The following is a 7642-nucleotide window of genomic DNA, read 5'->3' on the forward strand; positions in this document are numbered from 1 at the left end:
ACCACTCAAATGACCGAGAGCCAACAGGTCCATGACCATTGTTTAAAAATGATGGGTTATATTAACGAACTGGAGGCTGTTGGTTCTCGGCTGGATGAGAACACCAAAACTGATGCAATCTTAAACTCTCTGCCTCCCTCCTTCAATCAATTTGTCATGAATTACAACATGAACAAGCTAAAAGTTAGCCTTTAAGAACTCAACAATATGTTGCAGAACTCCGAAGAACTGATAAAGAAGGATAAGCCGATAGTCATGATTGTTGAAGGTGGCAAGTTAGCAAGAGAAAGTGGAAGGCCAAGAAGAGGCCTCAGAAGAAAGTAGGCAAGCCGAAAAAGCAAAATAAGGACAAAGTATCAAATGTATGTCACTTTTGCAAACTGCCATCAGTATGTGGAAACCAAGAACAAAGAAGGTAATTTCGAATCTCTTGTCATAGAGACCAATATGTTGGTCACTTCTAGACCGGTTCATGGGTCGAGTAGCCCGATGGCCCGACCCACACCCCGGTCGGGCTTGGTCATGTAATTAGGCCCACGGTCCTAACCTTGGGCCTAACACAGTAAGCCCGACTATGTTTTGGGTCGGGCTCGAGATTTGTCAAAAATACCCAGCCTGAGCCCGGCCCGGCCCGACTCAGGATTATATATTTTATAAAATATATAATATGTATTTTATATATTATATCAAATATATAAATAATATAATATTTATTGAAATGTATATTTATAATTTAATATATACATTTTTATTCTTTTCTTTATAATCTCTCTCTCTCTCTCTCTCTCTCTCTATTCAGTCGCTTCAGCAATAGTAATAGTATGAGCTAAATTTCGGGCTCGAGCCCAGGCCCGAGCTTTGGGATTTTTATGAGGGTCGGGCTCGGGCCCAAGTTGTAGGCCCGATGGTCGGGCCAGGCTCGGGCTCGGGCTCGGGCCTTAGAAAAACTTGTTAATACAGAGTGAAAGCCCAGCCCGAGTCCGACCCATGAACATGTCTAGTCACTTCTACATCCTGGTGTATTGACTTCGGGGCTTCTACTCATGCATCTAACACATTGTAGGGGTTCAAAGAAAGTAAAAGGCTGAGTGACGACGAGGTGATACTCTACTTGGCGACCTCTACAACTATTGCAGCTACAACTATAGGAACTATAGAATTAGTTTTTAGAGAAGGCATTGTCAAAGTTAATGATTGTCTTTATGTACCAACTTTGAGAAGAAATTTGATTTTTGTTTCAAAATTGTGCAAAGATGGTTATTCTATTTTGTTTAGTAATACGATTATTATTAAACTGAATAACAAATTTCTCACTTACGGAAAACTTGAGAATGGTCTCTATGTTCTTCATCCTTCTCTGGAAACAAACATAACCGAAACTACGTCAAAAATTACCCCCAAGAAAAGATCGCGTGATACGGTTAATCCCACATGCCTGTGGCATTACCGACTTGGCCACATTAATATAGATCGTATCAAAAGGTTGGTAAAGGATTGCCCTTTAGATTTTCTAACTATAGAACATCTTCTAACTTGTGAACCTTGCCTTTAGGGTAAGATGATAAAATGACCATTTGCGGGAAAGCCTGAAAGATCTACGGGCACACTTAACCTAATACATACTGATGTATGTGGTCCCATGAATGTTAGGACACATAACCAGCACATTTATTTCATAACATTTACCGATGATTATTCTCGATATGGTTATGTGTACCTAATGAGACATAAGTCTGAATCATTTGAAAAGTTAAAGGAATTCAGACAAGAAGTCAAGAAACAGTTGTGGAGACAAATCAAGGCCCTTCGATCAGATCGAGGAAGCGATTATCTCTTCGATGAATTCGGGGACTACTTAAAGGACAATGGGATTGTATCACAGTTGTCTCCTCCTACTACACCACAAATAAATGGTATGCAGAGAGGAAAAATCAGACTCTATTAGATATAGTCCGTTCACTTCTCGTCCACTCAAAACTACCTATATCCTTTTGGGGACACGCATTGGAGACTGCAATATATGTGCTGAACCGAGTTCCAACCAAATCCGTTCCTAAGACTCCCTATGAGCTTTGGACCGGTAAGAAACCAAGTGTAAGACACTTGAAGATTTGGGGTTGTCTGGCACATGTTAAAAGAACGAGTACTAACAAATTGTAATCCAAAACCAGTCGTTGCCTATTTGTAGGCTACCCCAAAAGCTCTGTAGGATACCTATTCTATGACCCAAGAGAGCAAAAGGTGTTTTGTAGTCCAAATGCCTATTTCTTGGAAGAATGTTACATCCTGGACAATCATTGTCGAGAAATTGTTCTTGATGAGGAGAGCTCTGGAGTAGTGGGAGATGTCCCACACATTCCAGATAGCACCCAACCTAGAAGATCTACCTGGGTTTCTAGGCTTCTAGTTCGTTACGGCTATGATCAAGAAAGTTACTTAATGGAAGCCACGATCAGTGAGAAAGATCCCCTAACTTATACGGAAGCTATGTTGGACATAGATTCCTTGAAGTGAGTAGATGCCATGAAAGTCAAGATGGACTCAATGGTAACCAACAAGGTCTGGACTTTCATAGACCCACACCCTGGGGTTAAAGCAATTGGTTGCAAATGGATCTACAAGAGGAACAAGGGCCCTGATGGAAAGATTGAGACCTATAAAGCTCATCTTATAGCGAAGGGGTACACTCATAAAGAGGGAATCGATTATGAGGAAACCTTTACGCCAATGGTCATGCTTAAATCCATACGGATCCTGCTACCTGTAGCAGCACACCATGACTATGAGATTTGGCAAATGGATGTCAAAACCGCGTTCCTAAATAGAGATCTTATTAAAGATACCTATATGCAGTAGCCACAAAGTTTCATTGTTGCAGGTCAACACATGGTGTGTAAACTTAACCGATCCATCTATGGACTTAAGCAAGCTTCAAGAAGTTGGAACATCCGGTTTAAAGGAAACCAGTGGGAGATAAGGTTATGTTCTTGGTTTTGTATGTAGACGACATTCTACTCATTGGAAATGATGTAGGAATGTTGACTACGGTGAACGAAAGATCTTGGAAAAGCCTCCTACATCATGGGACTTCGACTCTATAGAGATAGATCGAAAAGGATAATAGGATTATCCCAATCTACTTACATTGACAAGATTGTCAAAAGATACAGCATGGAGAACTCCAAGAAGGGATTTGTCCCTTTTAGACACGGAGTCACTCTCTCCTAGGGTATGTCTCCCAAGACTCCCGGGGATATTGAGGGCATAAGAGAAGTTCCCTATGCCTTAGCCGTAAGGAGCATTATGTATGCCATGTTGTGTACTCGGCCAAACATTGCTCAAGCTGTGAGTATAGTAAGTAGATACCAATCAAACCCAGAACAGGAGCATTGGACAACTGTAAAGAACCTATTGAAATACCTTTGAATGACAAAAGAGTTTTGTCTGGTATTCGATGGTAATTAACTACAAATCCTCAGGTATAGTGATGCTGATTTCCAGTCAAACCCAGATGATAGAAAGTCTACATCTGGTTATACCTTCACGATGGGGTCCTATGTAGAAAAATAGTCCATGACCCAAGCCAAGCACATTGCTGTAAGTAAGGCTGCCTAATCGATGAAGTTGTTCATCTTGGAATTTGGAATCCTACCATATTACCCAATCCATTGTTGTGTGACAACACTGGATCTATGGGAGATTGTTAGTAGAGGGGACATCTAGAATCAGAAAGTAGCATCAACGAAGAATGTGGCAGACCCATTGACTAAGCCACTAACATAGAAAGTGTTTGAGAAATACGTGGACAGTATGAGACTCTAGCTTGTACCTGATTGGACCTAAGTGCAAGTGGGAGTTGTTATACAGTGTATGCCCTTAGCTCCAATCAGATTGATGTACATTAAACATTTATTGTAAATTAAAAAAGTACGTAATTGATTCATGTTATACTTGGTGTGTTTCTGTATAATTACCCTTAAACTAGACACTTATGAGACTCGTGTTAGTTTAGAATGTTCTCAGCCGTTGGATAGACCTGGGGAGGTTTATCTTGCCAAGGCTAACACTAATGTGCTGCCAAGTCGGTTGGAGTAGCTTGTCTCAGCTGTCAGGGTTAGACCCAAAGCACATATAGTGTGTGTTTGCTTAAAACACTAAACCCGGACCATTTTCTAGTTATGCCCTAGACCTTAGAGATTGGTAAGGAAAACTGAAAAGTTACACCTAACCCCTAGACTCGATTGTGGTACTGCACTGAGTGTTAGATTGGGTTGTCTTTGACATGCCAATTTATGAGATCCTTAGAGGGGGGTCAAAACCTGGGTATGTTGGGGAAGTCTGAGAATTCACTCGAGTGGGTGATCATAGTAACAGGATCAGCCCCTTTGTCGGACAAAGTGATTGATTGGGACTATACTCTCTGATGGAAACCAAAACTACCGGTAGTCAATTTCAACCGTGTTTGAGATTTATTTTGCAAAATATATTTATATAAAAATATATACATATATATATATATATATATATTATGTTTTATGAAAATGTTTGCAAAAGGTTTTAATTCCTGGGATCCATCCGAGTAGAGAGTGCAACACTGTACCTTGCAGCCAAGGGAGAGGTCCTCTCTTGCCGGGCAGTGTTTGATCATTAAGGGTTGAGAGGTTAAGTGTAAGACCATTTAGGGCCTTTATACCTGATGGGCTAATCTCACTTAAGTCCATTGTCTTTGGGCCTTCATAGGATAGCTGGACTCAATGACCATTTAGTGTAAACGGTGGGCCAATTAAGAGCCCATACTAATAGACTCAAGGGTTCAATGTGCTTAGTAGTGAATTCAGCCAAGCTTTGTCACAGAAGCTAGGCTAAACCCATATAGCTTTTGCGAGGTCAATGTTAGGGCCCCACGCCATACAAAGAGAGATAAGTTAACCAGAAATTAAAAGGGGACGTGAGCCAACTTGCTTAATGGGCCTAAGGCCCATAATTAACTGGATTAATTAAGAAGTCACATGACAACTTAAGCAGTCATGTAACTTGGGTGAATTTGGGTATGGATATGGGCTTAGATTAGCAATTGGATAAGAGGATAAACCTTATCCACTTAAGGAGTCCAAATCCAAATAAAAATTTGGATTAGGAAGCTCCTAATTGGATTAGGATAAGCTAATCTTTAAGGCTTATAAATAGAGGGGGGCGAACTGCTCCAAATTACACCTTTCTACTCTCAGTTTTCTCCCTCTATTCTTGCCTCCCCAAACCCTAATTCGATCTCCAGATTTTGGACTGATAGAAATCAGTTCCTACCTCTGATTTTACAAGAAAATCATATCAGATTTTGTGCTCATACTCCCTTGCTCGACCCAAGCTGTTGGATTGCAGTTCTTGCTGAAGGACTACATTGCTAAACCTACTTCATCTCAAACTACGCCATCTTCAGTGGAAGCGGGTTTTGGTACTCCATTTGGGCTTGAACACCTACTTTGGGAGCTACACGTGTGGATTCCGTATCAGGTATTGCTCTCATTTTCTTTTGGTTTCAAATCTGTTTCGATTTGGTTCAAGAACGACCCTTGAAAAATGCAATTTTTCTAAAACTGAGAATACAATTCCCAAAAAGGAGAAAAGAAATTTTTGAAATTTTGCCCAGTCACCTTGCATGGTTCGGCCATCCATATGATGGATCTCCTTTCCCTTCAGGCCTCATCCATCTTCCACCTCCTGTTACTAACTTGACCATTGGAGTCTCCGCTTCGAGTGCCAACCCGGGGCCTCTGACAAGCTATCTCACCTCGCAGGATCGATCTACCCGCCCTTGGCCACCTCAGACACCTTGACTTCGGACACCTCGCACCTCGGCTTAGGAGCAAACTAACAGTATTGACCTCAACCAATCTGAGCATCAACAGCATTTAAAGAAGACTTTCTGCTTAACTACCAGTTTACTTCTCTAGTATATCTAGATACAGAGATAAGAACATAAAAAAAAAAAGAATGCATTCCGTACTTACCTTTATCAACAAAGAAGTCTTATTTAGAATGAAAAATTACCCCCATCAACTAAAAACCCTTTTCTCAATCCTATTGTAAATTTTTATTTTCAATTTTATTGTACCATTTTATTCCAATTCCATTGTATTTTTTTTTTCAATTTAATTTTATTACTTCATATATGATCAATTGTACACATTAAATTAAATTAAACAAAATTTTTGGAATTTTCTTTTCAATTTGTTGTATATTTTGATAAGCTTTTTATTATTTTTAATTTTTTTCAAATCTTTTGTCACTTTTTACTTAACAAAAATGTGAAAGAGGAAAGAGAACGGGCCAGTGACCCCGCACAATATGGCACTGGCCAGCCTGAGCTTGGGCCTCAACACTCAGGTGGTGCTGGGCTTCCCTTTTGAGGAACTTGTGCCAGGTAAGCACGACCCACTACAGTGTGGCCCACAAAAGTCTAACTAGTACTGGTATCATAAAATGACAGGTTCATTGGTCAAAATTCTTAAACACTCCCTATAGTTTCACCTATTCGTTAATTTGACCTTCTGACTTGTTCACAGTTGGGCTTTACCACTAGTCAATAGAAAATGTTGAGGCCCGAACCTGAGCCTGGCTCATGGTGGTTACACTCAATGTTTAGTGAACCAGACCGGGCATAGAACCGGAGAAGAGAGAGATTCACAAGTCAAAGGTTCAACCGGAGTCGAACTGTGATGACATAGCATATACATATATATACTATTGGTCATATAAATACTATATATAATTAAGGTTCTAAATATCAATATAGGTCAATACGTCGGCATGGCGTGTCAGTCTATATCGGTGCTTTTTTTATGTTTTATTTACTTTTTTCAAAACTAGTTCAGAGGGGTTGGTTTAAGTCCCAACTATCCTCTGAACCATGGCCTGACCCAATACACCCCTTATAGGGGCGTATTGGGAAGGCCCCGATACAATATGTATCGGCTGATACATAACGATATTTTGAAAGTTGTATATAATATATTTTACAACTTTTAATTTGCTTAAATAAGGTGGATGGATGGTAAGTTTCTTAATTTTTAAAACAATCAACTAGGGTTCAAGCCTTTTAACTTATATTTTCTTTAAAATGCGTGCATAATAATGTAATATGTATAATAAAGTCATTAATTAGAATAAGTAAAGAAGTGGATTAGTGGTAATTAAGTAATTCGCGAAATTGACAAACTGTACCCTTACTATTTATGTATTGTCTTAAATTACGCATGCCCTTAAACACTAACAAAAAAATGAAATATCGAATTTTCCCTTCACCATTCATAAAAATTTCAAAATAAAGCACAACTGACTGTGTAGACCAGTTCATTTTGCCCTTGTTAGTGCAAATTAACAAAACTACAGTTTTAGTTGTCCATCACGTTTGAAATTCAACCATGGCTAGCAAAGAGCGAGGGCAGGAACTAGAGCAAGAATGCCTTTACAAGACGAAGGCCGTACAAAGCAAGAATGCCTTTACAAGATTTGTCTTTTGTTTTAAATGAAAAACCTTTCTTCACTCAGCTCTTTGTTCTGTTTTTCTTTTCTTTATTCTCTGTATTTTATGTTGCTATGTCTGATCTGGTTTTTTTCCTTCTCTGGGTTTTCGTTATGCTTC

Source organism: Nelumbo nucifera, chromosome 4 (genome assembly GCF_055504915.1).
Source record: "Nelumbo nucifera cultivar China Antique chromosome 4, China Antique-T2T, whole genome shotgun sequence".
Classification (NCBI taxonomy): domain Eukaryota; kingdom Viridiplantae; phylum Streptophyta; class Magnoliopsida; order Proteales; family Nelumbonaceae; genus Nelumbo; species Nelumbo nucifera.